Source organism: Natator depressus, chromosome 2 (genome assembly GCF_965152275.1).
Source record: "Natator depressus isolate rNatDep1 chromosome 2, rNatDep2.hap1, whole genome shotgun sequence".
NCBI lineage: Eukaryota > Metazoa > Chordata > Testudines > Cheloniidae > Natator > Natator depressus.
In genome coordinates, this window is record NC_134235.1 from 90010454 (window position 1) to 90026369 (window position 15916).

The 15916-nt window shown below is 47.2% G+C and overlaps 1 protein-coding gene across 2 annotated transcripts in view; it reads right to left on the reverse strand.

Annotated features, from left to right (window-relative positions):
• Positions 1-15916, reverse strand: part of FAM210A (family with sequence similarity 210 member A) — a 31897-nt gene that overhangs the window by 11414 nt on the left and 4567 nt on the right. Inside the window, exon 1 of one of the 2 annotated variants that reach the window (XM_074944686.1) lies at positions 9440-9579. The exons of the other annotated variant lie outside the window; for it this stretch is intronic. The gene's annotated coding sequence lies outside the window, so the exon portion shown is untranslated. Of the gene's footprint in view, positions 1-9439; positions 9580-15916 lie in introns of those variants that run through there. 2 annotated transcript variants of the gene reach the window in all.

A 15916-nucleotide genomic window follows, 5' to 3' on the forward strand; every position in this document is an offset into this window, starting at 1 on the left:
ACCTTACAAGAGGCCTTTTGCATGAAGCACAATTACATTATATTCACACTCATTAGCATATTTTCCTAAAATCATATAGAGTGCAACGTCACACATGGATAGGAGAAAGAACTGTTTAACTATAAACTGAGTAACTGCAGAATGTCTACGGAGCATTTGGAAGACTGAAAGAAAGGTTAACGTATCTCATGACAAGGCCAGGGGCTTCTGAGAGATATCTGTCTTGTATCATAGGTGCTTCTGTGTTTTCCACATCTGAGAGCAAGGGAGAGAGCCTCATCAATGGGTGGGAAGTGAAGAGACTTCTGAGAGGTTATGACCAGCTAGGGAGGACGCCTCTATCCAATTCCCCCATGTGAGACAGGAAATCACTGTGCTTGTACTTAGACCGCATGGTATAGGGAAGGAAAATGAAAGTAATGTAATTTAATAAATGAAGTGTATACAATGTAGCATAGACTCTGAATTGATTTTATTAGGAACTGATGTTAGGGAAAGTTGTGTCTAAGTGAATTTTTCAACCTAGGGCAACTTAAAACATGAATAATTTGCTTTGGGGGGTGTGTGTGTGTGGAACGGGCTGGAAGGACCAAGTGTAAACTTAAAAAAAAAAAAAAAGGTTACTCACCTTCTTGTAACTGTTTTTCTTTGAGATGTGTTGCTCATATCCATTCCAATTAGGTGTGCGCACGCTGTGCAATCAGTTCGCTGAAAGGGTTTTCCCCTAGCAGCACGGGTCAGCTCTGAAGCCCCCTGGAGTCGCGCCTTCAGGGCACTGCATATAGGGCCCTGACGACCCGCCGCCTCTCCAGTTCCTTCTTGCCAGATACTCCGACAGAGGGGAAGGCGGGTGGGTTTGGACTGGATATGAGCAACACGTCTCGAAGAACAAGATTTAAGAGAAGGTGAGTAACCGTTTTTCTTCTTCGAGTGCTTGCTCATATCGATTCCAATTAGGTGACTCCCAAGCCTTACCAGGAGGTGGGGTCGGAGTTTATGGAATTGCTGATTGAAGCTCAGTCCTGCCTAACACTGCATCATCCCTGGAGTGCTGGCTTAATATGAAGTGAAGGTGTGGACCAAAGACCACATAGCCACTCTACATATCTCCTGGATTGGTACCTGGGCCAGGAAGGCCACCAAAGAAACCTGAGCTCTAGTGGAGTGTGCAGTCAAAGTGGGGACAGGGACCTTAGTGAGGTCGTAACAAACTCGGATACAGGATGTGATCCACGACGATATCCTTCGTGTGGACACTGGGAGGCCTTTCATCCTGTCTGCCACAGGAACAAACAGCTGGTTCGACTTATGGAATGGCTTAGTTTGTTCATTGTAAAAAGCCAATGCATGGTGCACATCCAGGAAATGGAGCCTCTGCTCGTGGCTATGGGCATGGGGTTTCAGGAAAAAGACCTGAAGGAATATGTCTTGATTGGCATGGAAACTCAAGACCAGCCTCGGAAGGAACACAGGGTGGGGTCACAGTTGCACCTTATCTTTGTAGAAAATGGTATACAGAGGGTCAGATGTGAGAGCCTTGAGCTTGGACGCCCTTCTGGCTGATGTTATTGCAACCAAAAAGGCCACCTTGTAGGAAAGGTAGAGGAGTGAGCACATAGCTAGGGGCTCGAACGGGGGTCCCATCAGCCTTGAGAGTACCAAGTTAAGGTCCCAAGCGGCAGTGTGCCGGCGAATATGAGAATATAATCTGTCTAACCACTTGAGGAACTGCCGCACCGATTAGTTAGTGAAGATGGTGCGTCCATGCTCTCCTGGGTGAAAAGCTGAGATGCAGCCAGGTGAACCTTTATCAAGGAGCGAGACAAGCCGTGCTGTTTCAACTTTAGGAGGTAGTTAAAAGGAGACTGATAAAGATAAAGGGGACTGACAATTGTGTTGGAGCGATACGACTCTGCAAGCATCAAATCGTGAATCTCTTCCACTTGGCTAGATAAGTTGCTCTGGTTGAAGGCTTTCTGCTACCCGGAAGAACCCCTCTAACGGGGTCTGAGCATGTAAGCTCTAGCGGGTTCAACCACGCAGCTTCCAAGTCATGAGGTGGAGAGACTTGAGATTGGGGTGTCGAAGTCTTCCGTGATGTTGAGTGATGAGGTCCGGAACTAGTGGTGGAGTGATTGGAGTGTCCACCGATAGCTCCAGTAGCGTGGTGTACCAGCGTGGTGATGTGGCCAGGCTGGTGCCACCAGGATCACTGAGGTTCCGTTGCTCCAGATCTTGAGGAGGATCTTGTGAACCAGCGGTATAGGAGGGAATGTGCAAAAGAGGTAGTCCTTCCATGGGAGAAGAAACGTGTCTGCCACGAACCCGGGCTGTAGTTCAGGAAGGAGCAGAATTGTAGGCACTTCCTGTTGCCCCTTGTGCCAAACAGATCGATCTGGGGAACTCCCCACCGCTGGAAGATATGGTTTATCACATCTGGAGGGATAGACCACTCATGATTGTGGAAAGACCTGCTGAGGTGGTCTGCTAGTTCGTTCTGCGACCCTGGAAGATAGGACACTTCCAAAAGTATGGAGTGTGCTGTGCAGAACTCCCAGAGCTCGAAGGCTTCCTAACACAGAAGAGGGGAGTATGCTCCTCCCATCTGTTGATATAAAACATCGCTGTGGTATTGTCTGTCAGGACCGATATGTACTTGCCCTCCAGGAGAGGCCAAAAAGCCTGACATGCCAGCAGGAACGCCCTGAGCTCCCTTACATTGATGTGAAGCATCAGTTCCTCCTCAGACCAGAGGACTTCAGTTCTGTGCTCCCTAAGGTGTGCCCTCCACCCCACGGTCGAGACATCAGTGGTCAGACATTGGGATGGGCGGGATTTGGAAAACGTGACCCCTGCGCCCACTAAGTGTGGGTCGAACCGCCAGTGAAGAGACTTGAGCACGTCCGGTGGAAGACTAACCACCATGTCTAGACTGTGCCTATTTGGCCAATACACCGATGCCAGCCAAGCTTGGAGAGGTCTGAGTCTGAGCCTCGCCTGTTGCACTACATACGTGCAAGATGCCATGTGACCTAGGAGTTTTAAGCAACTCCTTACTATGTATAGGGAATCGTTTGAGGTCCTGTATGATGTCATGAATGGCCTGAAAGCAGGATTGGGGTAGGAGCACTCTGGCCTATGCTGAGTCTAGCGTTGCCCCAGTGAACTCTATTCTCTGAGTAGGGGTGAGCATTGACTTTTGACTATTTAAGGGGAGGCTCAATGTATTGAAGGTGGATCTTATGAGGAAGACTTGTTGATCCACTTGTGTTCTGGACTGGCCCTTGACTAGCCAGTCATCTAGGTAAGAAAATGCCTGAACCTGCCTTTTCTGCAGAAAAGCGGCCACAACTGACATACATTTGGTAAACACCCGAGGTGCCGATGATAGGCCGAACAGTAGTACTGTGAATTGGTAGTGGGAACTCCTGACTATAAACCTTAAGAAGCGCCTGTGGGGCGGGATTAAGGAAATGTGGAAATATGCATCCTTCAAATTGAGGGCGGCATACCAATCTCCTGGATCCAGAGATGGGATGATAGTGGCCAAAGAGACCATTCAAAACTTTAGTTTCTTCATGAACTTGTTGAGATTGCGCAGGTGCAAGATGGGTCTGAGGCCCCCTTTTACTTTCAGTATTAGGAAATACCGCGGAGTAAAACCCCTTTCCCCTGAGCTCCAGCGGAACCTCCTCCACAGCCCCTGCTGATAGGAAGGTTTGTACCTCCTGAACGAGAAGTTGCTCTTGAGAGGGGTCCCTGAAGAGGGGCGGGGAAGGGAGGTGAGGAAAACCTGGAGAGAATATCCTATCTCTACCGTGCGAAGTACCCAACGCTCTGAGGTGATTTGGGACCACGCTTGATAAAAATGGGACAGATGTTCCGAAAACCGGAAAGAAGGAGCCAGTTGAGAGGTTGGTATAACGCCCTCAGAAGCATCCTCAAAATGTCAGCCTAGGGCCTGGTGGCTGTCTGGACGACCCAGACCCCCTGTTATTTGTGGGTTGGCGATGGCAGTTCTGGTTTCTGGGACGCCTACGGTTCTTGTCCCGCCTAAACTGCCTCTGGTATGGTAGTGTTGTGGGTGGAGGCCTAAACTGTCTGTGCTGGGTGGCAGGGGTGTGCAGACCCAGCGATCTTAGAGTGGCTCAGGAGCCTTTCAGACTGTGGAGTCTCGAGTCCGTTTTCTCCGAAAATAATGCGGCCCCCTCAAATGGTAGGTCCTGAATTGTCTGTTGGACCTCCCCAGGGAGGCATGAGGCCTGCAGCCATGAGCAACAGCGCATTGCGATGCCCGAAGCCATAGTCCACATTGCAGAGTCCGCTGAGTCTAATGCTGCTTGCAGCAACATCCTGGCGACCGTCTTGTCCTCATCCACAAGAGTCGAGAATTCCGGCTTAGAATCTGGTGGGACAAGGTCCAAGAAGTTGGACATTGTGTTCCAAGACTATGTATATCGGCTAAGGATCACCTGCTGGTTTGCAATCCAAAGATGGAGCCCTCCGGTGGAGTATATCTTCCGCCCAAAGAGGTCCAGCTTCTTTGCATCCTTAGCTCAAGGGGTAGGTCCATGCTTTTCCCTCGCATTAACAGTCGCCACTCCCCAGTCCAGTGTGGGGTGGGTAAACAAGTATTCCTTGGAGAGTACAAAGTACTTTCTCTTGACTCCCTTAGCTGTAGGAGCCAGAGAGGATGGTGTTTGCCACAGGGTTTTTGTGTTCTCCTGAATGGTCTTTATCAGGGGAAGGGCCACCCTGGTGGGTCCTGCCAGGGATAAAATGTCTACCATTGGGTCTGACACCTAGGTGAACTCCTCCACCTGTACCCTGAGGTTCTGAGCGATCTGCCTTAGAAGTTCAAGGTGGGCTCTGCTGTCGGGAAGGGGGGGCCCCTCCCGAGGATGTCCCTGCCATCGCCTCATTTGGAAACGATGAGGAGGAGCCCGGAATATGGGAGGGGCCCTCCTGCCATTCCAGCTCCTCAAAATGCTTCGGCTCTGCCCCCAAGTCAGAGTCTGCTTCGGTGTTGGACTCTGCTGCGGTGATAGTACTGTCCATGGTACTAAGTGTAGCCACGGTGCCAGGTCCAGTGCCGGGTCTGTTGTCAGTGCCAGGCGCGGTACCAATCGTGGCGCTGGCAATGGTGGCTGATGCCCGGGAGAAATCCCTGGCCCTAGATGCAGTTCTTCTCTTGGATGTGACAGAAAGGGAGTGTACTGAGGCGGACCCCTGGGACTGGTGGTAAGCCCATGGGGTCCAGAAAGGCCACTGGGTTGGCATCTGAGCCGGTACCTGCCATTGTGGTGGCCACAGTACCAGAGGAAAGGTTTGGGTCATCCCCGCTGACTGGGAGTGCTAGTGGCTATGATGCTGGTTTCTCTGGGACACACGTGTGTCAGTATCCGATGTGGACTCTAATGAGTCCATGTACATGGCCCATTGTGGTGCCGTGCCTGTCGGTGACAGGGATCAGTGCCGGGGCAACGTAGATTATTGCTGAGTCATAGCTGGCTTGCCCCTGGACTTCACCGGTGACCTCTGAGTCGTTTGGGGAGTTGGGAGTGGTGCTGCGACACCATGGTCGGGGGAGTGCGGGCCTGTCAATGTTATCAGGTTCTGCACTGCCTCATAAGTCTCGGGTGTGGAAGAAAGGTCCAAATCCGCCACCTGGGTCTCCTCCGGTGGCACTGGACTCATCAGTTCCTTCCGTGGGCCCAGAGTCGATGGTGGCCGTTGAGCTGGAGGACAGGTGCAGTCTCCCTCCCTTGGGTTCACGTTCCTGTGCGCGAGAATGGGAGCGCCCTCTATCAATCTTCCTGTGCTGCTTCTTCGGAGCAGGAGACTGTGAGCGGTGCCGAGATTGATCCCGTGCAATGTTCAGTGCTGGGGAATGCTGGTGCCAAAGATCTCTGACCCCAGAGTCTTTCCTCGGCACTTTCTGGACCGCAGCCAGTGCGCTGCGCACCGACGCTCAGGAGCCCTGTGCTGCGTCCATGGTGCTCGACTCAGACTGAGGGCGGAGAGCTGCTTCCAATTCGTAGCAACTTTAGTCTGTGATCCCTCTCCTCCTTCATGCGGGGGCAAAAGCTTCTACAGATCTTGCATCTGTCTGCTTGATGGGACTCCCCCAAGCACTTTAAGCAAGCTGAGTGTGGGTCGCCCTTTGGCATAGGCTTCTGGCAAACCTCGCACGGCTAAAACTCCTGGGTCCGAGGAATGCCCCAGGCCTGGAAGAGGGACCCCCCAGTACCCCAAGCCCACATATCTAACTAACAAACAATTTTTAAACTATCTTTAACTATTTACAGGAAATACACTAGAGGATCGCTTGTTGAAGATGAGAGACAAAACGTTCTGACGACTGCCACTGAGATGGTAAGAAGGAACTGGAGAGGCAGCGGGTTGGCAGGGCCATGAAGGCGCGGCTCTAGGGGGCTCCAGAGCCGACCCGATGGGTGCTGCTAGAGGAAAAGCCTTCCAGAAAACTGTGCATGTGGTACGCACACACCTAACTGGAATCGATATGAGCAAGCACTCAAAGAAGAATAAATAAAATGGTGCAGAAATAGCCAAACGGACAGAATCAACTTGTTTGTATAGATGGGATCACAAAAATAAGAAGGTGGGATTGTAACTGTTCTCCTTATCTTCAGGCGTAGAATGATGTGGGAACTGTCTATCCTTTGCAGTTGGGGGTGTGAAAAGGGAATCTCAAATGTGCTGTATTCTCAATAGGATTAATTAGGTTAAGGTGTTGTCCATGTGAGCACAGCATAACAAAGTCCTCCAGCTAATTTATCTGCTTCTGGGTCATATTCGACATCCTTTCCTGCAAGTCTATTTCTCTGTCCAACTGGTCCATACACTCTTGACAGCTCCTCGGCATGTTCCTAGTTGTCCTTTCTCACTTGTTCTTCTCCTGCTGCATAAATCCTCTAACCACAAGTAGCCAATTTACCTTGTTAAAATTTTAGATGTTTGAAAATTCTGAAATCTAAAAGAGCTCAGAGCAGTGACTAAGTTATGGTCTTTTATGCATTTCTTACTGGTACGCTTCTTTTTTTTTTTATTTTTCTACAACCAACCACTTTGGATGACTGTCTTAACATTTTTCTATGGCACCGCCTGAGTCAAGTTGCAAGGAGAAAGTAGGGAGGCACATTTTGATTTAGGGATAAAACAGTACGAATTTTTGGAAAAAAACATGCTCTTAGTAGTTTAATTTTCCAACTTGGATGCCACCTTGAATGCAGAGGCTGCAGAAAAGCCAAGTAAGCAGAGGACAAACCAGCTGCCATGCCATGACAGTGCAAACCCAGCATCCAGAAGACAGGTTTTCAAATCCCACAAATAGGCACAACGAGACAGCTAATTGTAATACAGCACTTTATACTTACTGGATGAGGATGCCTTGTCATTCTGTCGCTCTGGCTGGGTCTCAGGTGGTGTCTCCAAATGGATCTCTGGATGGCAGTAAGGCATACCAAAGAGATCTGGTTGTCCAGGGAAATTTTCTCCTGCGTGGGATCCAGTTTCCTATGCAGTTTCTGAAGGCATGTCTGCCTCATCGTGGGCCATGGCCAAACTGTCCAACATATATTGACTTTTTGTGGCGGCCTCTCGAGCAAAAAATCCAGTCCAGCACACATATTGGGAGCAATATGACTGGTGTTTTCTCTCTTTGACATTTTTGTAGTTCTGTCACAAGACCACGGCTTTGGCACAGTGCTGGCACGTGTTCTGGGAGTACCGCTTTTCCTGCATTTACGCTGCTAAATTTGCATTCCAGTGACTACCGGAAGGATGAGACTGAACTTGTTCCTCTCTCTAGAGCAGTGGTTTTCAACCTTTCATTTGCAGACCCCTAAAAAATTTCAAATGGAGGTGCGGACCTCTTTGAAAATCTTACGATAGTCTGTGGAGCCCCAGGGGTCCGCGGACCAACAGCTGAAAACCACTGCTCTAGAAAGTAAGGAAGTCCAGGATCTCCTGATGAGACAATGTGAAAGCACTGGACATAGTGGCTGTAATGGACTTGGCATCTGAACTAGAGTTACAAGCAGATGTGCTTGTGTGTATGCCGTCATTTAAACCAGGGATGGAGAGAGAGAGAGAGAGAGAGTGTGTCTTGAGAGGACTCCAAAGCAGCAGAGACTGCTCAGATAACGAGACAGGCCAATCCAGATGTGAAACAATGCAGTGTGGGATAGCTGTTAGAGGGCTACCTGTAGAAGTACTGGTAATTCAAAATGGGGATGCATCCACATGAATCTTATAGCAGTATAACACTCATTCCGAAATAGAATTATGTCACATCCAAAGTGGATTAATTATAGCAGAATAAAACACAAAATGAAACAAAAAGATAATTCATGTGTGGATGCAAGGCAGTTTACACCAATAAAATCTAAAGATATACCAAAAATATTCCCATGTAGATGAGGCCTAAGAGTGTTTATCTGGGGAGTAGGGAAGTATATCCGTATAACTACGCTGGTTCAAATTCACACTTTAGGTTAGACCAAAAAAATCTTTCCTGGGTAGCAAGGCCTGATTAAAACTATTTTTCATTTGTGTTTGTTAAAATGTAAATAACACTTCAATTACAGCATAACAGAGTTCCCAATTCAAATTCATGAGCCTGTACCCTTCATGTCCTGCTGTGAAACCAGGGAAGTCTACACTTGACATTTACGATATTTCTAAGGGTTTTTTTTTTTGGGGTGTGTGCGAGCGTAATATTACATATCTTTTATATGTTAAAGAATCAAAACAGGGCAAACCCAGTTTTAAAAAGTCCTTTATAGCAGAGGTTTTCAAACTGTGGTCCATAGACCAACAGTGGTCTGCGAGCTTCATTCAGGTGGTCTGCAGACAGTTCCCTCTAAGGTGTGTGCCTTGGCGGCCGACACAAGACCATGAAGGGCCACCCACCTAATTAGTGGAGCCGCGCAGGCGTGGCTCCACTAATTAGGAGCCTGGACCCTGGAGAGGACACACATTTAAGGTGATGAGGTGGTGACCTTGGGGGGGAATAGCGGGGAGGGGGCAGTGGGGTGAGAAGAGGGGGTAGGGTGAATTTGGGAGGTGTAGGGCTGCGGCGGCCAGAAAAAGAGGCGACTTTCCCCAGCTCCAGGGCTGCGGTTGCCGGGGAAAGATCCCCCTCCTTCCCAGCCCCAACTCAGGGGTTGCCATGGTGGGGGAGAGAGGGCACATCCATCGCATTTGAAAGCTAAAACTACTGACATGAAAATATGAGTTATGTGCTTTTACCTGTAGAACAAAAAAAAGTTAATTTTATCCAAAACGCTTTACAATAGTTAGCTAATGGTACAAACAACATTTGGAAAGATCATTAAGTGGTCCGCCAAGACCCTCAGCAATTTTCAAGTGGTCCGCGGAAAAAATACAGTTTGAGAACCACTGCTTTATAGGTTACCTTTACTGTAAGATGGGTGTAAAACCAGAGAGACTGCACTCAGAGTAGTTACTGATGGGGTCCTGCAGGATCCAGTACTATTCAATATTTTCATTAATGACTTGGATAACGGAGTGTATTATATCCTTTTAAAATTTGCAGATGATAGGGTTGCAAGTACTTTGGAAGACAGGATTAGAATTCAAAATGACCTAGACAAAGTGGAGAATTAGTCTGAAATCAACAATTAAATAATGTCAAAAGCACAGTTCTACACTTAGGAAGCAAAACCAAGTGCACAGACACAAAAAGGGGAATAACTCAGGGGTGGCCAGCCTGAGCCTGAGAAGGAGCCAGAATTTACCAATGTACATTGCCAAAGAGCCACAGTAATATGTCAGCAGCTCCCCATCAGCTCCCCGACCCCGCTCCCAGCACCTCCCACCCACCTGAAGCCCCGCCCATCAGCTCCTCCCCCTCACCTCCCAATCAGCGGTTTCATGGCATGCAGGAGGCTCTGGGGGGAAGGCGGTGGGAAGGGGTGGAGTGGAGGCAGAGCCTGTGGCAGAGCCAGGGGTTGAGCAGTGAGCACCCCCCCCCCCCCCCCCCCCAGCACATTGGAAAGTTGGCGCCTGTAGCTCCAGCCCCGGAGTCGGTGCCTATACAAGGAGCTGCATATTAACTTCTGAAGAGCTGTATGTGGCTCCGGAGCCACAGGTTGGCCACCCCTGGAATAACTGGTAGGGAATATTACTGCTTCAAAGCAGGGGTGGCCAACCTCAGCCTGAGAAGGAGCCAGAATTTACCAATGTACATTGCCAAAGAGCCACAGTAATATGTCAGGAGCTCCCCTATCAGCTCCCCCCAGCCCCGCTCCCTCTCTCTCCCCGCACCTCCGAATCAGCTGTTTGCGGCATGCAGGAGGCTCGGGGCCGGGGGGGCGGGGGAGGGGGAGAAGCAAAGGCATGGCAGGTTCAGGGGAGGGCATGGGAAGGGGTGGGCCTGTTGAAATGCCAGGGGTTGAGCAGTGAGCACCCCCTGGCACACTGGAAAGTTGGTGCCTGTAGCTCCAGCCCTGGGGTCAGTGCCTCTACAAGGAGCCGCATATTAACTTCTGAAGAGCCACATGTGGCTCCGGAGCCACAGGTTGGCCACCCCTGGCTTCAAAGGATCTGGGGGTTATTGTGGATCACAAACCAATTATGAGCCAACAGTATGTATAGCTGTGAAAAATACATCTGGTATATATTAACAGAGGTGTCATACATAAGACAGGAGCTAACTGTCCCACTCTACTCAGCAATGGTGAGGCCTTAGCTGGAGTATTGTGTCCAGTTGTAGGCACCACACTTTAGGAAAAATGTGGACAAACTGGAGAGCAACAAAAATAATAAAAGTGTTAGAAAACGTGACCCATGAAGAAAAGTTAAAAAACTGGGTATGTTTAGCCTTGAGAAAAGGCCTGATAAGTCTTCAATTATGTTAAGGACTGTTATAAATAGGTCAGTGATCAACTGTCCTCCACATCCACTGAAGGTAAGACAAGAAGTAATCAGCTTAATCTGCACCAAGGGAGATTTAGGTTAGATGTTAGGAAAAACTTTCTAACTGTATGGATAGTTAAGCATTGGAATAGGCTTCCAAAGGAGGCTGTGAAATTCCCATCATTGGAGATTTTTAAGAACAGGTTAGACAAACACTTTAACTTTCCAGCGATCCTAACATACAAACATGCAAACAAAAGTCTAAGATGTGACTTCCCCACATTCATTTGCAAAGTCTAGTGGTGCCCCACTAAAGTGTTCAAAAATATTTAGGAAGACTTCTACTAATACAATATTTTCGCCAAAACAGCTTAATGCTAACATGAAAACAAGATTTTAAAGAACTTAAATTCATCCCTTTCTGCTGCTTATTGCCAGCAGAATTATACCACCACCACTCCCACCAACAAAAGAGACATCCAGTTTTTCTTGTAAATATCCCTCTATAGAAGTGGAAAGAATAATTAGGTTTAAAAAAAAAAAAAACCTTTAAAAGCATTTTCTTTAATGCAATGTTTTCCTCTTTTTTCCATGAAGTATCAGTAAGTCTTTAACTGGGTATTAATCTATAATCTTAAATATGACAGTGTTGACTATTCTGCTAAGTGATTTAACTAGGAAAATCCAGCAACTGTGTTTGTCCAAGGCAGCTGGACATACCCGGTACAGTCATACATTCTTGTACAGGGTCCCCAAACTGTAGTACATGAGCTTGCTGAGAAGCGAATTGATAGAACACCAGTTTTTTAAGGTGGTGGTATGTTAACCAATAAAGTTTGGGAACCTCTGTAATGTGAACCACATTCAATAGGAAACCGTTGCACATTCCAGCAGCAGTGAAGGATAACGTGCCACAATCTTAAACCATATTTATACTACACAGTTTTGTAGGCAAAAGGCAACTTTGCTGGCAAAACCGTGAAGGTGTACATACTGGACTGCTACTTTTTGGGGGCAAAATTCTCCTATTTTGCCAACAAAATAAAACCACCTCAATGAGAGGCATAACGCTTTTTGCGGCAAAGTTAAAGTGATGAACGTCAGCGTCTACTTTGACAATTTGTTATGTTGCCATAACAGGCCTCTCCCAGTAGCCCACAATGCCCATCATGAGTGATGTCTCTGCTCACTGTTTTGATCTCGGCTGCCCTGAACAGAGCTACACAGACATGTGCCCCTCTCCTTTCAAAGCTCCGGGAAGTTCTGACAGCTGAGCATGCTGCTCTGTCCCACAGCAAAGTGCAAATCATTAATGTGGAATCCTACTCTCCAGCACTAGGAACCCAGCAGCAGGCAGGCTGCTGCTGCAGGGAGGGAGGGGAGAGTGGACTGCTGCTCAGTGCACAACCAGGGAGAGAGGTGGGGGCTGATGTATGGGGGATGTTCCCCTCCCCCACCTTAAGACTGGTTGCTTCCAGTTGCTGTCTGAAGTTAAAGAGACAGCATGCCGACACACTCACTCTGTCCCAACGCATGCAGTGTTCTCTCATATATACACTCCCCTTCCCCAATTCCCCAACACACACACACACACACTGTCTCTCCCGCACACAGAAACATACACACTCCGTCACACACTCTTCCCCTGCACTCCACTCCCGCTTCAGTTGAAATGTAGCTACCAATCTAGTAGGATGCTCATGGAACAATGGGATTGAGAAATCTGCATCACCTGACGCTGTACCTGCCCCATGTGGCACTGCAAACCCTTCCCAAAGCACACTGCTGCTAGTTGCACAGGAGGATAGCTACCCACAGCGCACTGCTCTCAGTGTCGATGTAAGCGCTGCTAGTGTGGATGCACTCTGCCAAGACAAGGGGCATAGTGTGGACATGCAACTGTGGTTTAATGAAAGTAGCGGCTGTATGTCAGCATAAACTTTTGTCAACAAAACTCTGTAGTGTAGACAAGGCCTTATTCTCTGTGGTATTTCCACTTGTGGCCGTGTCTTCACTGGCACTTCTAAATCTCCCACCACTGCGCTGCACTGGTGCGGCTCCCGTGGTACTAGCACTAACAGAGGCTGGTCACCAACTTTTTTACATTATTGTATCTAACCTTGCTTTGCTTGGTCACAACATAGTTTAAATCTGCAGATAGATGGGATTTAGCTAGATCACAGAACCATAATAAAGCCTTGGACAAGTTAAGTCTATGTCTAGATTTTAATATTCACTGCTGTAACCGAGTCTGTTGACAAAGCAGTATTTATAGTGTAGACAGACCTTAAGTAGAATAGGAAACAGCTTTTCTTAAAGATCTTCAAGTGTTAGCGATTGAACTAAAGGGTATTAGAAAGTATATACATAGAAGAGCTGTATTTTATATCTGTGTATTCAGTTAAAGACGTGGGATGTTAAACAGTAGGTTTGTACTTACTTAAAAAGCATTTCAATTACTCTTTAAACTGATGTGCAGTTTAGCTAATCTGCATCTAACTAGAAGTGACAGAAATACCACCCCCGCCTTTACTTTGACAGGAGTCAGAGATCTGAAGTTTTACATTGTACTTAGTCCTACCTTTTAACATCACACTAAATTAAATCTCTACAGCTTCTTAAAACATACAAAAGTCTTCATAGCTCTTTCTGGGCTGTTACATTTCTGCACGCTACTGCAGACACTACTTCAATTACTTTTCTATTGGATGGTGCTAATTCCAACTCCATAGCAACCGCTCAACTATCCCTGCTCTGTAATACTGAGCAGCTATGCTGGGCTCTTTCCTTTAGAAGTTTTGTTCTGCCCTCTACTGAATTCTTACAGAATTACGCTTGAACTTCAGAATGTATTGCAATCAACTATTATAGCATTGTATTCATGTCCCCTTACCACGTTATATTTATTAAAAAAATACAACTTTCAGAAAAATTGGTTACTGCCTTTTCTTTCAACAGGTCCCCCGGGCTGTTTGTGCTCTTCCCATGGGTTAAGTAAAAACTACCTATGAAATAGATCCATAAACCAATAAATTGCCTTTTAAATTATATCTGATTTATATTTCACAGAATATTAGAGTTGGAAGGGACCTCAGGAGGTCATCTAGTCCAACCCCCTGCTCAAAGCAGGACCAATTCCTAATTTTTGCCGCACATCCCTAAATGGCCCCCTCAAGGACTGAACTCTCAATCCTGGGTTTAGCAGGCCAATGCTCAAACCACTGAGCTATCTCTCCCCCACAACTAAAACCCCACGGTATTGTACCTGATCAGACAGTTAGTATATAGGAGAGGTGACTGTAAATAAGGCTGTATTACAGTATTAATATAATTCATAGATTCATAGATGTTTAGGTCAGAAGGGACCATTATGATCATCTAGTCTGACCTCCTGCACAACGCAGGCCACAGAATTTCACCCACCGCTCCATAATCACTTTATGGCTTTAATTTTGTCTTGTTACTTGGCTTTGCAGAGACTTTCTACCGCAAATGATGAAATAGTAGAGGTTCTATCATCCAAGCACCAGGTGCTGGCTGCCTTGCAATTCATCAGGGATGTTGGAGGACATGACAGTGTTCTGCCCGCAAGTTCCTTGATGCAGCAAAGCAGGCAGATAACATGCTTTTTTATACCATATTCAGGTTCTTTGAACAAAGAAATCAGAGGCTACGAGAGAACCCTAATTTCACCCCAGGTAAAAGGATGGTATCAAATGGAATTACTGAGTTAGTATCTGCCTTTCTTTAATGTAAATGTGTGGTTGAGTTAGCAGTGGCTTCCAGTTCAGCAGGTTGGGGCCTGGTTAGTGAAGATTACCCCCACTGGCTCAAGACAGCTAAAATGTTTGTGCTAACATGGAGGTGACCAACCTGTGGCTCCAGAGCCACATGCAGCTCCTTGTATAGGCACCAACTCCAGGGCTGGAGTTACAGGCGCCAACTTTCCAATGTGCTGGGGGGTGCTCAACCTCTAGCTGCCCCTCCCCGCCCCCCCCGCCTCCTGCACACCATGAAACAGCTGATCAGGTGGTGCTGATCAGCAGAGCTGCCAGGGGGTGGGAGGCAGCTGATGTATTACTGTGGATCTTGGCAATGTACATTAGTAAATTCTGGTTCCTTCTCAGGCTCACCACACCTGTGCTAACATCATCTGGTTTGATTGTGAAGAGGGCTAGAGATGGCATGCCCCCAGGGTCAACATTGGCGGTGGAAGTTAATTGTTAGCTTTCAAGGGGGAGAGATGCAGGGCCATAGTTCTAACTGGTAGTATCTGTATGTGGTCTGCCTTACCCCCACAATGTATAAAATGATTCCAGTTATAGATGAAATGTCTAAGCTGTAGTAACAAGCACTCTAACCCTGAATATAATTAGTTTCAAAATATGCTGCACTGTCAAAGGCAAACAACTTTACCTTATATGAAAAATTAAAGACTGATGCTTACATTTGACTAGTGCTGGAAGAATAATGTCTTGATTAGGATCAAAGCTGTGTGTGTTCACTAGAGCTCTTAAACATGTTAACTAATTCCTGTAAAGCATTTGGGCTTGACTAGGCTCTCAGTCTTGTCTACTACGCAAAGAAAACGTGCTAAAGATTTCATTACCTTACTGACATGGACATGTTTAGCTTGACCACCAACAGCTGCTAGAACTCCAACTTGCCCTGGCTACAGTAAAGTTACTTGGGGGAGGGGGGGGAACGTACTGTACACATTCCTGTAGCGCTAGTTGGCTTCTAACACTGGCAAGATTTAGGTTACTATGAGACTGATTCACACCAGCCTTTCATCAGGTGTTTAAAACTCATGACACTTCCCTTGAGGCAAAGAAAGAGGCCTGAAAGGACAGATGTCATTACTTGTAATTTAGCATATAATTTTGTAACTTGAATGAGTGGCAGGAGTCTAATCATAAATGGGTGTCCAAATAAGTCAAAAAATGAGTTAATTTATAAAAAGGACAGTGTTTAACATGCTGTTTTAGCTGCAGCGTAGCCATAGTAGGTGAGT